This window comes from Furipterus horrens, unplaced genomic scaffold, assembly GCF_987537825.1.
Source record: "Furipterus horrens unplaced genomic scaffold, mFurHor1.1.pri manual_scaffold_5, whole genome shotgun sequence".
Lineage (NCBI taxonomy): Eukaryota > Metazoa > Chordata > Mammalia > Chiroptera > Furipteridae > Furipterus > Furipterus horrens.
Window position 1 is genome coordinate 55,788,034 of NW_028327175.1, and position 20,967 is coordinate 55,809,000.

Sequence of the window (20,967 nt, forward strand, 5' to 3'; positions counted from 1 at the left end):
ATCACAAAATGCTTCATGGAAAAGGTTGTTCTTAAAAAGTCCTACAAACATAGATAAAATTTAAATGTGGAAAAATGAGAGTAAAGGTCCTACAGATATAAATACAATTATTTTACAAAGGTGTATAAGCAAAAAAATATCAGAAAGAACTGGGGGTTAATTTGGCTTTTGCTTATATGGTTAATGATAAAATATGGCAAAAGATAATATTAGAAAGATAGTTTTGATGCAGATCATGATGGACACTTTATACATTTAAATTGCAATCTATTTAAGAGGCACTAGGGAGTCAATAAGAGATTTGGGTAATGGAGTTGCAATAATCATAATTGTGCTTTAAGATAATGGCAGTTAGGTGGTGGACATATAAGAGGTTATTACAAGATTCAGGGAGAGAAAATGAAGGCTTGAATTAGGAAAATGACATGTGAAATCTGAAGAGTGTATAGTTCTCATAACATGTCTTTACCAATAACAAAAAAAAATTATTACGGTGCATTAGCACCCTTTTGTAGGCAGAAGGTCAAAGAAGACCCACAAGATTCCTGCCCTTTGGTGTACAAAGTCAGTATAATCCCAGGAATTGAGAATATGATGGGATAGTTACTCCTGTGATTAGGATATTATGAGTGGCACAGCTAGGTTTAAGAAGAGGAGATTATCTTTGGTGAACCTGACCTAATCAGTTGAGTCCTTGAAAGAGACTAGGCTATTACTGAAGAAAGATTCAAACTGTGAGAGGGATTTGATGCCAGAGACATTCTCTGTGGTTGAACATGAAGATTGAGAGGGCCATGTAGCAATAAATGTGGGTGACTTTAGGAGCTAGTGCAGTCCTTAGCTACAGCCAGAGGAAATGTCCCACAATTGCAGTCCTAAAACCACAGAAACTGAATTTGGGAGAACAACCTGAATGAGCTTGGAAGCTGATTCTTACCCAGAGCCTCCAGAAAGGAACAAAGCAAGGCCAAAATCTCAATTTCAATTTCAGTAGAGAATTTAGCCAAATCATATCTACATCATACCTGCACACTAAATGTAAAATTAATGTCTTACAGACCTTACAGAGGTGCCAAAGGGAAATCATTGGTTTGAATGAGTAAGACTACAGAGAAAATGTAACACTTGAAGTTCTTTCTTAAAGAATTTTCCCAGATAGTGAGAGGAAAGAGTATTTCTATGGGAAGCTGGGGTGCTTGGTGGTGGCAAATGTAGCTCAGCCCCAGAGTGGAAAACCACTCAGAGCGTGTGACACGCAGGACCCACTCCACACACCGGTTTTCCCGTGGGGGACCAGGCCTACATTTATATAATAGTTAAAAAGCTTGCTTTCTGCTAAAGGACTCCCTCATCCTGGGCTGAGAAAAACATGTGTTCAGCGTGTAACCTTGAACCAGTCTGTTAGAGCCTATTCTGGGCCGATTTCTAAGAACAGGGTGTGGCTAGACAAGTTATCCTTATCATCCATGCAAGTGTAACATTCTTTTCTCTAATATGTAAAAGTAATAATCATATAAGGCAATGATTGGCACTATGATTCACAATTTTCTTGGATGTAATCCACCTCAGAAATCAATAAAAGCCTGTTAAAGCAGGGGCAGTCTGCGCTTTCTCCTCTAGAAAGTGGCCAGTTCTGTCCTCTCTTCTCCACAGGATTCTTGCAGTCGCTGTGCATTTATTCATTTCATCCACAACGCCATGGACTCTGCTGGTCAGAGGTCCACGACATATTTCAAATTTAAGGAACACTATATAAAAATGAAGAGCAGAGTTTACATTTGAGCATCCCGTATACTCACCTGGTCTATGGATATTGCAGGATGCAAATGATAGAAGGTAGAACTTAAAGGAAATTGAGCTTAGTCCGTTGATCTTGAGTGACACTCCAAGAAATCTTTTACATGTTCTATATAACACATATTTTAATGTTGATGGAAGGCCATCAGATATTTTTCAGTGATATAATTACAACTCCTTACCCGTATTTTGTAAAGAAAGTTTAGAGAATGAAGGACGAACAATACAAAGAGTTCAGGAAGGTGATTTTACTAGAATTACAAGAGGTGGAAGAGACTGGTATAAATTTTTTCTATATTTCAGTTTAGTTTACATTGATATGTACACTACTTCTACAGAATTAGGTACAAATTATGTCCCTACAAATTATTTGCTGAGAATAAAATGTAAAATTATAACTTAACAGTGGAAAAACCTAGCAGATAGCACCTTGACAAAGTGATCAAAGTTAACAACACCTGTAACGGGACAACTGACATCATGTGGCTCCTGGCGTGGATCACTGGGGACATATCATGTTTGTAGTTTTTCTGCTAAAAATCTACAACCTGACATAATCAAAAGGAAATATCAGACAAACCCAAATTGAGGAAAATTCTACGAAACAACTAGCTTGTACACTAAATGTAAAATTAATGACTTACAGATGAGAGGCTAGGGAACTATCCTAGATAAAGGAGATTGAAGAGGCATGATAGTAAATAGTGTGTAAACCTGCAGTGAATGCTCAATTTTAAAAAAATCACAATAAAGAAAATTATTGAGGTAATTTCAAAATTTGAATATGTCCTATATATCAGAAATAATATTATATTTCTGTTAACTTTTCTGATTTTGTTAATTGAAAAAGAATACCCTTTTAGAAATCAGAGAAGGAAAACTCTGACTCCAAAAAACCTCCGCTGCCTTGCGGCATACCTCTTCAGGGGAAAGGCTAAGGGAGTAAACCCCGACAGAAAATCCGGAGCCGGAGTCCCTAAGGCGGTTTGACGTTGTAGTCAACACTGGCAACTCCTGCGGCGCACCTGAAGCCAAGCTGTATTGACTCCGTCTTTCCCTTGGATCCTTCAGCTGCGAAGAGAGGGGGGGTCTGCTGCATGGGCAACAGCGGACCCTCCATATCACCCTGCCCAGGCTCTGTAGCTTCAGCTTCACTGGAGAGGACACTCCAGCGTCATCGCAAGAAGTCGATTCAACACGGGAGGAGACAGATACCGTGTCACTCCCGAGTCGGACTGCACAGCCATTCTCGGCGGTGCAGATAGACTCTTAAGAAGCTACACCATCGTCTCTCGAGACGGACGGCTGCCGACGACGACCCTTTTAGAAAATACACAACAAAGTGAAAGGGCATGCTGTCTCTATTAAATGATTTATAAAAAACACTATAGATACAATATAAATTGCAAGTATGTATATATTGAATATACATGCATATATTTGTATAAACACATAAACATATATATAGAGAGAAAAAATGAAAGTAAAAAAATGAAACAAATGTGGCAAAAATGTTAACAGCCAGCAAATCTATGCCAAAATTCTTTGTTCTATTCTTGCAACTTTTCTGTAAGTTTGAATCTTTTTAAAAATATTTTAAAGCAATAAATTACAAAGTCAGTAACAAAATATTTTATTCTCCCTGATTGTATCTTTCATTTTAGATATAAAACTTACAAATGAAATCACCTAAACTTGACTATTTTATTAATCAAAATTTAAACTACATACTTCTACTTTTCTGTTAGACTAAATTGTAAAAAACATTAAATTTTGATTTAGAAATCCAAAACAATATAAATTATTTTTCTATTTCTAATTTTATTATTAATGTATAATTAAGGCATTGTCTTTAATCCTGCTACATACCTTAAAAATAATGATCAAAAGTTGATGATTTTATTAAATAGTATTTTTTAATTGAATATGTGCCATTTTTAATATTATCAATAACCAAAATCTTATTTGCACTTTATTACTGTCAGTAACATATTTCAGTACCTGAAATATTAATTCGATGAAACTATATCATTGTATCTTTAAAAATACCTAAGGTAATTAAAGCAAGGTGTCACCAACATTTTGGAAATAATGTATATTTTTTTAGAGTCTAGAAATTTAACTGGGATTTTTATAGAAATTTTTGGAGAGAGAGAGAGAGGTGGAAGGGAGGGGAGGGGAGGATAGGGACCAAAGAGAGGGGAAGGGAGGTAGAGGAAAAATCAATACTTTTATTTATTTTTCTCAGCCAACTAAGAATACCATGAACCATATAGAGGGAATCAGTATCCTGCTTGCAGACCTACTACAAAATGCTTTAAGATCTACTAGTTCTAGAAACCATAAGATGTATTTATTATTCAATCACCAATCCTTCTTAAGTAGGAAGGCTATACAGAATCACATGATTGCAAACCTAGTTCATTACCTATCGTATATTCTTCATAGATAAAGTTGAGCAGCTATAATACTCTCCCAGTGGGTACAGATTCAATCTCACAATCCTCTACACAAAACTCCCGGTGGCCCCCACTGGTCAATTAAAGTAAGATTGAGATGCCACCTTTGTTTTAAATATATAATATATGTAAAGCACTTAGTAATAGGTTTTAGAATCAAAATGACTTCCTGCTAACATGTTTTGCAACTTAAAAACTATGTGATCTCGAAAATTTTACCTAGCTGCTGAAATAACAGTTTTCTTATATGTAAAACGTGAATAATATTAACTATGTTTCAAAGTAATAATAGTAAATAAAATAATGTAAATTAAAAACAGCATAATTCCTGGGATATAATAACCACTGGCTTTATAGCAGGCATTGGATATAAAATGAAGGAAATAAACAGATTAACTGTGTAGAATCCCTGCCCTTAACTGTTTATTAGAGTATGGAAAGTAGACATAACTAAATGAGTTTTCATCGAGTTTACAACTGTTACGATAAAACGTGTTTACACACTAAAATCTGTTATTAGTTATTATAAACAAAGATTGGAGAAAAAGTTTGACACCTATTCAGTATCAACCATAAAAGTATGAGTCTTAGGGGACAGGTCAAAGAAGCTATCTTAACAAAACCCAATATTGAACAAGTGGGTGGAGGAAGATGACTCAGTGAGGAGAATAAGATTTGAAGTGAAAGGAGGGAACCGAGAGAGTAATGGCACCAACATCAAAGCACAGTTTTTGAGTTTTCAAATGTTATAGAGTGCCCCAGTGAGAGGAGTAAAAATTATCTGTAAGTTACATAAAGGAATGTGCCTTCATCAAGAATTATTTCAATGAATCAGTGGAGATATAAGTTAGATTAGATAGTAAATGGAGGGTGAAATCTTAGGATCTGTGCTTTTTAGCTGGGATTTTGAAATTTTGACTGTGAAGAGACAATAGGATTTTAGTATCAGAATCAAAATTAGAATAGAGGTATAAAAAGAGACTTGCACATATTCTAAAAGGATTATAATGTTTATAAGTTTAATAACAAAATGGTGCTTCCTCAATTAATTTATTTGTGAAATGTGAATTATCAGAAGCTCACCAGCTTTACCTATTTAGCCCCACCTTGAATAACATCAGCTCCAACACCTAGTTACTGACCACTAATGACTCATTGCCAGCTTATGCCATTCCTCAGGAAAGGAGAATTTCAACATCTACTTTCATAGTACTCTTTTAAAAATAACTTTGAAATCAATACATTTCTTAAATGCAATTATGCCATTTGCCTGCTTAACTATTTCAAAGACTTCCCACATTCAAACACATTAGCTTGCATTTCCTGACATACTGTGGTATATATGTACACTGATTTCTCTCTAGACTCAGCTCCTTCAGTATTTTCCCTTTCATTCTGTCCTCTCATTCTGCCCTCTCACCTTGATGTTATTACTTGTTGCTGTTATATTTCACTAAGATGCACTAAATGCATATGGGGTGTGTTCTCCATTAGGCGAATTTGGTGCCTGAAATTTTCATGCCACTGTGTCTGCGGAAGGTTCCTTCACCTAACAGAATCTCTTCTGAATATTCGTTACTAACCCTTCTTATCCATTATTATAACTTATACATACATATAATGATGTATTTACCATATTTCGTAGTGAGTATTTACATCTCCATTTCACACTATGAGCTACTTATAAATGGATTCCACATTGTATGTAACTTTTTTTTTATCAATGCTACCTAAAATAAGACTGGGATACAGTCAATAATTGTTTTTGAAACAAAGTAGTGTTTCAAATGAATTAATAGATGTGTAGAACTATTTATGATTTTAGTGATAATTTTAATAATAAATTTCTTGATTCAATGTTTTTCTAAACAAGCACATTCTTCAAGCCAAATCTGTAGCTGAAGAATGTTATCATAATAACATTTAGTACACTGAGAGTAGCTGTCATGTCTTTCTATTATTCTAGTTTTGATAAATAACTATATTTGAAGTTTATTATTCTTAAAATAATGTTTATATTCAATAAATGTTATTCTATCAAATAAAATAGATCTAATGTATCAAGATCATCCAAGACAAAATAGTTTACTATCATAATGAAGGATGTATATTTTCAATGAAATGATGTGACTGCAGTTGATTAAATACAAGTTGTTACTTTCCAGTTAGAATGAGTAAAAAAACCCATATTCATCTACTATATGTTCCCAATTATGCTCTTAGATATTTGATCATAGATCTTACCAAGTCCCTGAATTAGAGCTCTTTCTTGGCATGGTCTCTCAATTTCCTAAGAGCTAAAGTGATGGCATGTAATTATTCTGCTTGTGCAACTCTGACACCAAATTCATTTGATCATAAATTAGGAATTAGCACACGTATGATTTCAATTATATTGATTTATTGCCAGCAACTTTTTAATAAAGAAGTTAGTTACTGTCTATCAGGCCTTGATAATTAAAATGCACTTTGGTTTATTGTTTCTTACTGACTTGTGGAAAAACAAGCAAAATTATAAAAGCTTCTTGCATTGTCTGCTTATTTATTTCTGCTAATCGTAAGTCAGAGTTTCCCTGTGCCTAGAGCATTATAGAACATGGGTAAATGTTATCACTACCATCACCACCTTCAACTCTAAATATCATTTCTCCGCCACTGTGTAATTATGAACAATATTTTCCTAACCTACATCATGGACAGCAAAACATAACTCTTAATTTTGTCTGCCTTTAAGATAAGAAGCACAGACTAAGGTAAATTTGAACACTTTCAATGTCAGTTTTCAGAGTACCAATATTCTGTTTTTGTACCTGCTTCACCCTCTTTGATAATATCTATCACCGCCCACCCCACACCCAAGTAGGGACATCTAAAGGCCTGCTCTGCCATCTAATCCTTTATCTCTAGTGAAAGTGAGAAATGGCTTGAGTCCACTCCTACCTGCTGATTTATTAAACACACTTAAGTATGAATGAGTTTCATTGCATCATCAATGCTGGCCACTTGCATAGTATGCCTAGACATTAAAGTATTACAGTATAAACACATTCTCTCCTTCAAAGAACCAAGTAGGTGGTACTTTTTTCTTGTTATCTTTGAAATGTTATGACCCCTTCTATGGCTTATTTGAAATAAGCCATAGTAAATAGTAAAAATAATGATTTGGAAATGACCTAACTGTAGTTACCAGAGTATTATTTCCAGAAGTTCTTGGGAGTGGGAAATGTATACACAGTCACCTGCATGCATACCTACAGTTTCTGGACCCCTATAACTTAATATACTGCAGCCATCCTTTCAATTGTGACATTACTCTTTAGAACCACCAAACTTCCTTCACCAGCCTTTTTTCCTCTTATGTAAACAGTTGTTTTTGCTCACTCATATCTTCCTTCAGCCACAGGTCCAAATATCCAAACCACATCCTGAAAGTCTCGAGATCACCACAATCCTGGGTCTGCCCAGCCAAGCAAGCTAGCTATTCAAGTATCAAAGCATCAAATCTAAAGAGCCTCTACTTCACAGACCTTGGATAGCTAAAGATGAAGGAATTAGTTAGTCTGAGGCAAGGCTAATACCATCAGTTGCAAATTATTGAGCAATAACTGTGTCAGAGCCCTAGCCAAATTCTTTACATCTGTTGACTATGCAATACAACACTTTCAAGTAGTTATCTGCCTTATTCCATGTTTTATAGGTAAAGCAACTGAGGTACCAGAGCTTAGATATATTGTTCAATTTTACCCAACTAGGAAGTAAGCAGAGATTAAACGTAAAGCCAGATTTGCTTGACTCCACAGCCATTCTTTTCAATATTGTATTTTATTTATATCTTGGGTAAGGGAGCAGATTTTACAGAAAGGAAAACAGATTCTAATACTGGTGCAGAGACAGAAAGATAGGTGAGACTTATATTAATCACATGGAAAAATCAGATTCAGACCTTGGTGAGGGGGGAGGATCTATGGAGTTAGGATGTATATGTGTGACTAATGAAGATTAAGTTTTACGTGGTATTAGATACAATGGTCAGCACTAGAAGTCATGAAAATACTGAAGAAAGAACAAAGAAAAGAGAAGAGCTATAGAAGTTTAGCTTGGCTATGTAATGTGTGGTGCATTCAGGCTTAATTAGAATGTAGCGTAACAGGAATTATGCATATCATTAAATAGATGCTTGATTAACTTATGTACATTTTATTTGATCAAAGCAGTAAAATGCAGTATGTTCAGCTTTTATAATCTGTGGCTCATGTAACATAATTATCCACTCAAATTTAAAAAATATTAGAAAATGTGTTGATTTTGAAGCTTTATAAAATTATGTTGGCTAATCAATTTTATAACCTTACATAAGGAGTGGAAATTCAGCTGTTAATCTGGTTATGTTACTTACTCGTCTAAAATATTTCACAGAGGAAAATATCTTTCTTAATAGCAGAAGTGATATATGGCAATTATCTTTGAATGTCAGCTTTTAACACTTTTACCATTTTCTAATACCTAAAATTTAGATTTTATTTTATGTAGTAAAATAGTCTAGAGAAATATAACTAAGTTAATTTTGGTTAACACTGTCTTGGAAAGTGGATATCATTTTATATATTTATATATACTCTTATTTAAAACTTTTTAAATTTTATAATAAAATATTGAAGAACTGACATATCTGTGTTATTATCAATTGAATGAAGCATTACAATGTAGTAACTAAAATTCTGAGCCCTGGAGGGTTTTCTCAGATTTAATCTCAGTTCTCTCCTTCCAAAGTCTATTGCCTTCATATGTCTGAACCTCAGTTTCCTAGTCTATAACATAGACATTAAAGTACCAAATAGTATCTATTGCATAAAGTTTCTGGGAAGATTGCTTAAGATAGCACTTCATTTAATGTACTCAGTCCTGTTCCTAACACACTGTAAGTGTTCAATAAATGTGACCAACTGTTACTGAGTGATTTTAATTTTCTAATTTTCCTTAATCTTTTTTCTCAGTCTCTCAGACACTTTACAAATTCCATTAAAGAGAAAACTAAATTTACAAACTGATCAACTGACAGTTATTCATATGAAAATCTTCAAATTACAGCTGCTTAAATGATTACATATAATCTTTACTGAATATAATTGGCCATTTCAAAGGTAGCACAAGTTCTACTGCCTGCTGCTCAAGCTCCAAAAGGAGCCTTGCGACTTATTCCTTGTGCCACACTAATGAAGAGCCCTGAGAAAAACAATTGGGAGGAGGCATGGATAAGGAACCACCTAAAGAACATGCTTTAAAGTAAGGACTAATGCTGATTTGGCTCAGTGGATTGAGCACTGACCTGTGCACCAAGAGGCTATTGGTTCAATACCCAGCCAGGGCACATTCCTGGGTTGCGGTTGGGGATGTGTGAAAGGCGACTGATGTGTCTCTTGCACATCATTGTTTCTCTCCTTCTCTTTCTCCCTCCCTTCCCTTCATTCTAAAAATGAAGAAAGAAAACTCTTTTTTAAAAAGTAAGGTCAAAGAATGGGGAGGGTCTAGTCAAGGAACTAGTATAGATGACCCAGGGACATGGACAACAGGGTGGAGATTGCCTGTGGAAGAGGGAGTGGGGGTGGGCAAGGCAGGGTAGAGCAGTGGGGGAAAAATGGGATGACTGTAATAGAAAAATAATTTAAAAATAAAATTACAAATTAATAAATAAAATAAAAAGGTCATTTGTATATAAGGCATCCTGATAAAACACTGTTGAGAGAAGTAATAGATCTCTTTACTTAGCTTTTTTTGTCCTCAATTTTATCATTATAAACTTCAAGTTTAATCTAAAAGTATTTATAAACTCCCTTCTTCTTCTCTAAGAAAAACCTTAAGCTCTGTAGTTTCAAATAAGAGAGTTGTTTTAGAGTATTCCAAAGAACAGAATGAGGAGTAATTAATGAAGTTAGAGGGAGGCAAATATTATTCTAATATATTATAAAGTAGTACTTTCAGACACCTGAAGCAGAAAAAAAGAGATAAATATTAGAGATTTTTAAACACATGAGCAGTGATTGAAGTAAGAAATTAGAAAAGTGAGCTCTACCATCACATTCATCTTCTATTGTATTTATTTATGGTAAATGAAGGATTACTAACATTACTTATAAATGTACTTGAAATTAGAGGTTTTCTACTCTAAATTCAGTTGGAGTTTCAAAGGATAAACTTCTTGAAAATACTGTTAAAAATATGTGCACACATACATTTTTTCAGAGAAGAATATCCTTTATTTTTATCAGAGTCTCAAACAAATCAAGACTGGAGTCCATCTGAATCACTGATTTAAATAATAATATCTTCTATGTACCAAAAAAAAAAAAGCTAGAAGATAAAAGCCAGTGCATAAAATAAGATACTTCTAAAAACATTTACCTGCAAGTGGCTTTTTTGTTTGTTTGTTTGTTTTTTACTAAGTGACTTGTTGCAAACTTATTTTAAATGGATTTATAGATTAGGCTTGAAAAATGGCCCAGTGTTTAAATCATACCTGATAAAACAAAGATAAATGAAAACATTTCTATAACCTAATTACCTCACTATGTTTGATTTTCTTATCTTGTTTTAATATGCACTGTAAAAAATTAGGTAATTATTGCTAAATCCTTACTTTTAGCTCTAAGTATGATAAAAAAAAGTTTTTCACCTCCTTGTGATAAAAATACTTAGAAAAATTCTCACTTTTGAACTAATATTGCCAAAAGAAAGCAAAACATCAATATGACAATATTTTTCTTTCAGCGTAAGTATGCATGTGTGCATAATATTTGAAATAGATATATCCTGCCTATTTATTAAATTACAAGAGAGCATGCAATTGTCTATTTAAAAGAGGAAGAATGGGCCTGAAGGAATATTAAGCAAGGAGGTCAACCTTCCCTAATATTACATTCAATTTGAACGACATTGGCAATGCAAAGTAAAGATAGTACTGCCAAAGTCAATATCCCAGATCTCTATGTCTACATTACAGCCTTCTCTGTGCTAATAGTGTTTCTGCCATCTGCCTGTTTCCAATTAAAGTCCACTTTTGATTCAAAATCCAGATGTTTCACATTGTGGGGCCATTTTATTTGCCTTCTCCTCTGTCTCAAATTTAGTGTATTTACTCCAATGTTGATACTGATTACTTTTTCTATTTTCCTTTTTAATTTTTTTTTGAATTTTTGATATTATAAGCTATCTTTTGTATTTTTTACATCATGAAATAGATTTTCCATTACTGTCTTTAAATTTTATTGCCTGCAAAGTCAGTCACCTGAATGTGTTTCTATTTCTAATGTTGGTTAATGATTTCACAATGCCTGTGTAGCTGATTTTTCACAGAACTATATGAATAAATTTTTTCAAGTATAAAAAGCCTACATAAGTAACACATTTTAATTAAAATCACTAAATATATGATTTCTTAGTGAAGGGAAAATTATTATCAATCACTTTTTTTCTGTTTGTTACTTCAAAGTATTTTCTGAGTTCTATCATAAACATGTATATTTCCAATTCCTATTCCATGGAAAGTCAACTTTGCTTGTTTTTAGATAATAAAATCAAAACTGAATTGTTAAAGAGATTAGATTAGAGTCCAAGTTTATCTCTTACTCACGTTTTACTGATTGGTCTAATCTGGAGAAAATTTTCCAAGGCTGCACTTAATGATGGTGTTGAGATATTATTACTCACTTATGACCTCAGCATGCTAGATTTCACAAAGGGAAATGTATTAAAACTATAGCTTATAATCTTCTATTTTGTTGTTCGCAGTGGTGAAAAGGATAAAAACTTCTTTGGCAATGTTTCTGTGCTTATAATATTGTCATGGGCAATTTGAATATCCTCTGGCATAAGTGTTGGGTTCTAATTTTCTTTCAGATCTATAGAGGTCAGGATCTAGCAGAATCATTATTTTAGTAAAGAAACAAAAATAATATAATTCTAGGACATGCAACAGGTAAAAGATAATACCAACCTTTAAATGCCCCCAGAACATATGCCTACCTACTAGGATAATGGCTGCCAGAGTTCAGTTACTCTATGGTGGAGCTTTTGACTAGACTGAAACTGTAGATTTGTATTATCTTATTGATAAATTTTTTGAATACCTCATATTATATTCATGTCATACTTGAATTTTCTTTAAACTTTGGTTTGAAAAAATAATGTGTATTCTGTTATCAGTTTATTTTACTCCTTCCTCTAGGCATTTGCTTTCACTTAGTGGACACTCAGGTCCTCTAATATCCATGCCCCGTGATATCAGGTTCTCCTCTAAAGTTTCTGTTTATCCAAATTATTTTTTCTTTAAAGGTCAAGATTAAATGTTAGGTCCTCCAAAGAACCTTGTGAGCTGTGTTTCCACACCTTAGAATTCACTGGCCTCTTTGTACTCTACATACATTTCTTGTGGTGGTTTTTACTTAATATGATGGAATATTTCCACACATATCTTACTTTTTTCATGTATTTTAAGTCCCACAACATGTAATACAATTACCAAGAATCATTCATGAATTGAATTGGTTGATTAACTACTTAAACTGTGCTTAGCCAAGTTTTCTTGTGCTCTTAACTCTTTTCACAAATAAAACTCAACTATTTTGGTTTTAATCATTCAGGTTCTACTCTTCATGGTAAATTGTTAACAACTATAAATTATTCTAATTTTAACCAGATTTTGATTTATTAAGCCTAAAATGTTGATAATAAAGGACTTTCATGTCCAAAAATAGGGTCAATGGGAGAGCCATTGGGATTAAGAGATTATACCCTCACATAGCGCTGCTTACTGTTCTTTAGATAAAGTTGACCTTATTTATTATGAGTCAAACTATATGTTAAATAATGTAGGCTATGTACACAAAAACCATTAAAGTCTGCTTTCAATAGTTCCATTTAACTTCATTACAAACATTGATTATTAATTCTCAAACTTTAAGGTATATAAAATAAATCACAAACACACAGTTGATTCTGATGCTTGTAGTCAATACAGGGAGAAATGGTGTTCTAGGTCATTTAAGATGATGCCCCCAAAGTTGAAATTTATTGCTCAAGAACAATGATTAAGATATTTTATGACATTAAATTACTTTACTTTTATTTAATTCCATTACATAAAATGACTATAATATGCATTAATTTTTTGATGCAGAATGGATAGAAAAGAGCAGATAAAATTTTAAGAATGGAAATACCTTATGATATCAAACAATTCACATAGCAGAATTTCCTGCTGTGCTTGCTTAACAAGTACATGAGGTCTGTCTGGAAAAAAGTCCAGCCATTGTTAATGTAATGAGAACCGGTTGCATGATATTGATGTAACTTGGCAGCCCTGCAGAGTGGACTGGAATGTGCATGCATGAACCATGATGACTTCACTGTACTAGTCAGTGGGGGCAGGAGACACCATTGAGTGAACGTGTGTACTGTGCAGTCATCAAATTCAAAATGACTGAGTGAGTAGAGCAATAAATCTGCATCGAATTTTGCATTAACTTTGAACATTCTTCTATGGAAGCTGTTTGGATTATTCAGAAGGCTGCAGCTATGGGCAACTGGTGATTGGCAGCTTCATCACAACAACCCAACCTCTCATGTATCATATCTCATGCAGATTTTTGGCAAAAGATAAAATCACCCAGGTGACTCAGCCCCCCTACAGCCAGATTTAGAACCCTGCAACTTCTCCTGATTGGGAGAACTATGTGAAGTCCCAAGGTGCATACTTTGAAGGAGACTGAGGCATCATTGTCCTTTGTACAATGTTTCTTGTATCTTGTATCTTCTTCAATAAATGTCTCTGTTCTTCATAGTACATACACGGGTACCTTCTGGACAGACCTCGCATATATGTGTTAATTTATATGCATATACACTAATTAGGTAGATGATAGATAGAATCTATGTATCCACTAATTTAGCATACCCATTCATGGAGCAAGTAGGACCTGAGGTATATGCTGAGGGAGAGACAGATGTAAATCAGGATTTTAGACTAGCACTGTTTAATAAAATTTTCTGCAATGATGAAAATATTCTCTGTATACACTAATATGCTAGTCATTAGCCATATGTAATTAATGCAAATGAAAAATTGAATTTTAAATTTTATTTAAATTAATTTAAATTTAAATAACAACAATGCAAACAGTGGCTACCATATCAGAAAGCACAGCTCTAGAAGATTGGTTTGAGCAAATAGGTGAATGGTAGTCCCATATGCTGAAGTGAGCAAGAATAATAGAAAAGCAGTCTTAGAATGAAAATCAGGAGTTTTACTTGGGTCATTTTGGGGATGCCTGTGGTTACCCATTCAGATATGTCAAGTAGTAGGTAAAATATGTGAGTCTGGGGTTCCTGGGGAAATAAGGGATCTAGCTATATATTTGAGAATTATCAACACATAGATTTTACTTGTACCAGTGAAACTCAATGGGATCCCTTAGTGTATATATAGAGAAGAAAGTTTAATGACAGAGGGCTGCATTCTAGCATATAATAGTCAAATAAAATAGAATCCAGCATAAAAGTCTGAGAAAGAAATGTCAGTATTAAGAGATACACATTAAAATAGAAGAGCCAAACAAGGTCAGGGACCTGGCTCTTCAAGAAAAGTTATTTCCTTCACATCTGTTTGGAAAGCAACCTTGCCCTTGGAATCCCAAGGGGACCAGAATGGGTCTGGGGGTGGGGGGTAGGGGAAGCCTTAGTTTGACAGCCTTTAAAATATATGGATTTTGTAAGTATTGGGCCTGAAGCTGAGGCTAAAATAAAGTATAATACTTATTTTGTTTAGATTCTGAGATCTTGACGCAGAAGCTTTCATGGTTCCAGAAGCAAAAAGTCATTAAAAGACCACATAAAGCGCACACCATTTCCCTTTCAGAAGTAGCTCATTATGAATTTCTCCTAATAGCAATAACAACAACAATAATAATGGCAATACATAATATTTATCTTTCTTTTTTTTTTAAATATATTTTATTGATTATGCTGTTACAGTAGTTCCAATTTTTTCCCCTTTACTCCCCTCCACCCAGTATCTCCCTCCCCCAGCATCCCCCCCCAAGTCCATACCCATGGTTCGTAAAAAATAACTATCCCTCCCTCTCAGATATTAAGACCCTTTGTAATCTTGTAAAGGACAATGGGCGAAGGTCTCAAGCTCCTCTAGCTGCTTCAAGCTGGACATGGTCGTCGTCCTACCTACCCTTGGGTCCAGAAATCCCTAATAAGAGTGGGGGTGTGGAGGGGAGGGTGGCCTTCCCACATGGGGAAGGATCATGCAGACTCCAGGTCAGTTGGCTGTCTCCGGACAACGGCGTGCTTGGTTTAGCAGGCTGGCATCCTTGTTGTGTTCTGGGGGCAACAGATTTGGCAAAAAGGGTTAAAAAGCATCATTCAATCCATAACTACTAGGTGGCAAAAGGCAGGGATTAATTTTTCAATGTTCCACATTAGGAGAAAAAAAAAAAAAAAAAAGGGCTTCTTTGGAGGAAGGTGTGCTAGGCACATCTCTCCTGTCCAAAACCCTTTTGCCCATTTTATTTAGTTTGGGCTGAGGGAAATAGTTTATGTTTCCCCCCTCTCAGACCTCTGGGCCCTTTCTGTCCAAGCCATTAGGATAGAAAAGAGAATTCAGTTTTAAAGTGAAGCCCACAGACCACCCCATTCTTCACCAACTCAGCCATTTAGTTCAGCCAAACTGTTGAGTCTCCGGAGGCAGCGCTGCAGAGAGGATTAAGTGAGGCTTATGCGTACAGACAATCACTCAGGTAATGCGGTCATAGGCTTATGCCCTTTGAAAACAGAAAACACATGTTAATTTATGTAACATAACCAACAAAAAAGTCTCTAAATCTGTAAGACTGTCTTATTGGGAAGACATACAGTTGCAAGGCACTTGACATTCTACTTGCCTGCAACTTGAATCTCTTTGGTGATATCACAGATATGGTTTAATTTTCAAGTGAAACCATTTTTTAAATGAGAAGAAACTTTTAAGATGGTTAGCTGCCCTACTTTACAGTCTGCCACTGATCATTGTGATTTTCCTTGAATACTGATTTTTCTCCCTAAGATTACTCTCCTTGTCTTTAAAGGGACTACATTAAGTCCATTTTTAATTTATCCTGTTCATTTGCATAAGCATAACAAGAGCAGCAAATGATCACTTATGATCTTTAGTTCTGTTTTGCTGGAACTTACCCAAGGAACATTTAGGGTGGCCCTCAGTCTGCTCTTCAGTGCACAGAAGCTGGGCCACATACCTGGCATTCATCCTTGCCTGTACACACCTGTCCTTTCCAAGTCTTTCTGGTTTTCCATTGTGCCTTAAGGTCCCTTCTAGCCATCTTTCAGGAAAACAACCTTCGTTCCTTCCCTGGAGAGATTGCTGTGGACCGCACAACCAACCATGGCAGCAGGCCTTTTATTTCGCGGGCTTTTATTACCTTTGAAAGTCATTCCCAGTTCCTTAGGGCTTTTTGGTAACAACATGAGCCCAAGCATGTCTCCTTTAGGCTTGACATTCCAGTCAAAGGCTTGTTCAGAAAAAGGAACCTCTATTAACAACTGGTCTTATTAGGTCTATGCAAAGAAACTTAAGTCATTACTTACTTGTTTAGAATGCCAAACTCTGGAGAGATCAAATAGGGAGAAAAATATACAACGTGAAGGAAAATCTTTGTCCTAATATTCACTGAACTGGCATTTCCATTCTTCATATTTTCATTTTCCCCCACTAAAAAAAATTTTTTTGTTTGTTTTTCCATTACAGTTGTCTCTCTCTTTTTTTTTTTCCCCTCTTGCTTCCCTGTATCCTGCCCCTCCCTTCCCCCACATTCAGTCCCCACTCAGTTGCCCATGTCTGTGGGTCATTTATACATGTTCTTTGATTTTACACTTCCCCTTCTTACCCTCTTTTCTCCCTCCCCCCTCCCTAATATTTATCTTTCTTAACAAATACTTTGTATTACTCTTTCAAGAACAAATCCTCTAAAGATAAATATTAAAGAAAAGCTTAGTTTTATCACACCTTAAGGTTTCAAGAAGGCCAACTATATACCAAGAATCATATTAGATATAAAAATATAATGACGCAAAAAGTTATCAGATATAAAGAATTTATGAAACTATTTTTAAAAATTAAAAAAGAGGAAAAAATAATTAAGCAAGAGAAAATACTCTATCTTTCTCAGATAGGTTTTTCTTATAATGTTTTTAAAGTAATTCTCTTTAAAATAAATCCCTAGGTTTAATATGGTATTGTTTTGAGACTCGCAATAGTGTGATTGTGTTTGAGCTTGTTAGACAAGAGATACTTTTTTTCATTCTGAGGACTTATGTAGCTGTTTCTGTCTCCAGAAAAATAAAATAAAACCAGTAACAAAAGAATATAGGCTGAAAACTGCCACCACAGATTGATGAACTACGTAAATATGGCTCTATTATAATAAACTCTCATTTGCACAAACACAGAACTTTTTTCCTAGGATCATGGTGAGGATTTCATAATGCATTCAGAAGTTATTGCTCATTTTGATGTCTCTATAAAATGAACACCAAATTCATATCACATTTAGAGGGAAAAAATACATATTATTATCAAAGCACTGATGTGGGAACTGACCAATTAATCATACCCTTTCCATGCTACATATAGAAAATATATACACACACGTGCATATGTATATATACATATATAAATATATATTTATAAAATTATAAATATAAATATAAAATAGGCAGATAGATAAAATTAAATTTAAATTTCTCACTATCTAAACTTACCAGCCAGTTAAAGTGAAAGTGTGGGAGTATTCTATGATCTGCACAACAATGAGCATGAAAAGATTAGATAGTAAAACTCTAACACCCTACAGACAGAAGGCATCTTTAATTCCATACCTTTCTATGACTTTTTATACCTGATTGAAATTGGAACTCACCTAAACTCATAAAATGAATAAAATAAAAGACTCCTGGCTGATTTAGGAAAACAAACCATCTGACCAAACAATGCACAAATTAGAAGGGATTAACTCAAGACAGCTACCATAGGCTCAGATGCAGAAATGCAAATCAAATAGATCACAACTGAGAGAAAAAGTGAAAGCCCCAGGATGAAAGTAGAAAGGTCACTTAGTAATAAAGAGACATTTCTGGCAAGTTGGGAAAAAGTAAAATGCCATAAAAATGCTGCTGATTTAGATTCAAGTTTAAAATATAATTCTAAGTACAGTAGTCCCTCTCTATATTGCAGTTCACTTATCGCAGCCTCACTGTATAGCGGGATTTTAAAAAATACTATATTTAATTATTTATCACAGATTTTTTGCTATATCATATCATGGGATTTTGTGGTATTGTATACGTATGTTGTTAAAGTTACATAGGTTTAAGAGTGTAGAATATATTTAAGAACATAAGTAGTGTTTATAAAAGTGTGGAAAAGGTTAATAAGGGAGTGGGAAAGGTTAATAAGAGACTGGGAACGGTTTATAAGTGTGTAGGAAGGATTTATAAAGCCTTTATATATATGTAAATACTAAAATAAATGTAAGGTTCTTACTTTGCGGATTTTCACCTATCGTGGAGGGCAGTCTAGAACGTAATAGCAGCGATAAGTGAGGGAATACTGTAATACAAGAGAAGGAAGTTTAGCATATTTTACTGTTATAATAATGTTGAAATAAAAATTGTATCTATTCAGTCCAATAATCTAATAAAGCAAGAGACACTATAAATAAATTCCTAGAACTTGATTACAAAGAGAAGGGACAAATGTTTTATTTGTCTATATTTGGTTAAGAGTATTTCTACTTCACTCATTATAAAGAATAAAAATTCTAGAATTAAAATTTGGTGAATATTATTTAGAGTTGGTTATTTCTATAATTATACTTAAATGAACTACATGATAAACTAAATATGTTATATAAAGGTGTAAAAAATCTCACTTTTAGTGTTCTAAAATGGCATATGAGGACAACATAACGTACTTAAAATTAAATATAGATCACTTAGGTGTTTATAATCTGAATTCCTCTTATTGCACAGGAATTGGAGTCACAGTTTGTTGGTTAATCAAAGGAGTTAATTTCAGTAGCAAATCTTAAAAATGTAAGATGTGGATACATAAAGTAAATAAATGAAAGCACTGCAAATTACAATTTGCCTTAAAACAGCATTGATTCACCAATTTAATATTGGCCAGTGATGAATTAGAATATTGACCAGTCTTTTTGCATAAACCACCTCCGACGCATAATATCTAATTTCCAGTTGCAGTGTCCTTAATTTAAAAGCAGAACTTAGTGACCATTTTTAGCCATTTACATATATAAAGTCTTCCCAAAGCATTCAATTTAGATTTCATTGCAATTACTGTCTTTTTCTATAAAGATTCCATCAGTTTATATTATATTTATTTAAACTTTTGTGGTTACCAGAAGGGATGGGTGGTAGGTGAAAAGGAGAAAAGGAATATAATTAATAATATAGTGATAAGTTCACATGGTAATGAATGATTACTAGAATTAGTAGGGATGATCATATTTTAAGTCAAAACACCATTAAACAAAGCAGTTCTATAAATATAATTATCAACCCAAAAACTGTTCAAGAATAGATTTCCAGAAACTGCATATGTCACCTTTCTCTAAAAGAGACTCCTTTCACTAAAAAGTACAGCTTATTTCTTGGCATTGATACAAAAGCCTTGGTATATTTTGTTTAAAAGAAGAGCAAATAAGGGAGATAAATGGTAATGGAAAAATACAATAAAAATAGACTATTAAAAAATAAATTAATTAAATAAAAGTAATACTTTCAATCCATTAAATCTATCTACTCCTTAAAAATGGAATCAGAAGTGTGCGGGGATGGCGGGGCAGAGTGGAAGGGGACCCGGCGGGGGCCGGGATGAGCGAGTTCGTGTTGCCCACAGGTGGCAAGAAGAAGCCCCTGAGGCAACCCAAGAAGCAGGCCAAGGAGATGGACGAGAAAAGGCATTCAAGCAGAAGCAAAAAGAGGAGCAGAAGAAACTTGAGGAACTGAAAGTGAAGGCTGCGGGGAAGGGCCCCCTGGCCACAGGTGGAATTAAGAAATCTGGAAAAAAGTGAGCTGTTCCTTGTACCTCGGGCAATGGTGATCCTGACTTCCATTCCTGGTTTAACATCTGGATTCCCTATCATAACGTTTCTTGCCACCTATAGCTAGAATGAACTGTTTTGGAACCTGTTGTACATTTAAGAATAAACTTTTGTAAAAAATAATAATACTGATAGTCATGCAGTGGCTCATCTCTTTAGTTCTTCTCACTCTGCCATTTCAACCTTATCTGTGAGGTCAGAGTAAGCCCAGCCCAGAATCCTGTCGACATGTGTTCTTCAGTCTTTTTTCCATCCAGAACTCTGTACCACCTGGAATTAAACCAACTCGTTTGAAAAAAAAAAAAAAAAAAGGAATCAAAATCAGGTCCAGTTTGGGAAAGTGTCCTGAAATCATCCTATAGTAATTACAAAATTCATATTTTTCTAAGCCCTTATTTGTTTCTACCTACTAAATCTGTCAAAGTTGTCAAAGCAGAGTTGAAGTTTCCCACCCCAATTATGTTCAATTTATCCTTTTTTTTTTTTTAGTATTATTATGTTGTTTGATGTAATAGGCATTGTCTGTGGAAACA

The 20,967-nt window shown here is 34.4% G+C and overlaps 1 pseudogene; it reads left to right on the forward strand.

Annotated features, from left to right (window-relative positions):
- The first annotated feature begins 20,174 nt into the window (after positions 1-20,174).
- LOC150008653 (translation machinery-associated protein 7 pseudogene) lies at positions 20,175-20,732 on the forward strand (annotated as a pseudogene).
- Positions 20,733-20,967: the final 235 nt, after the last annotated feature.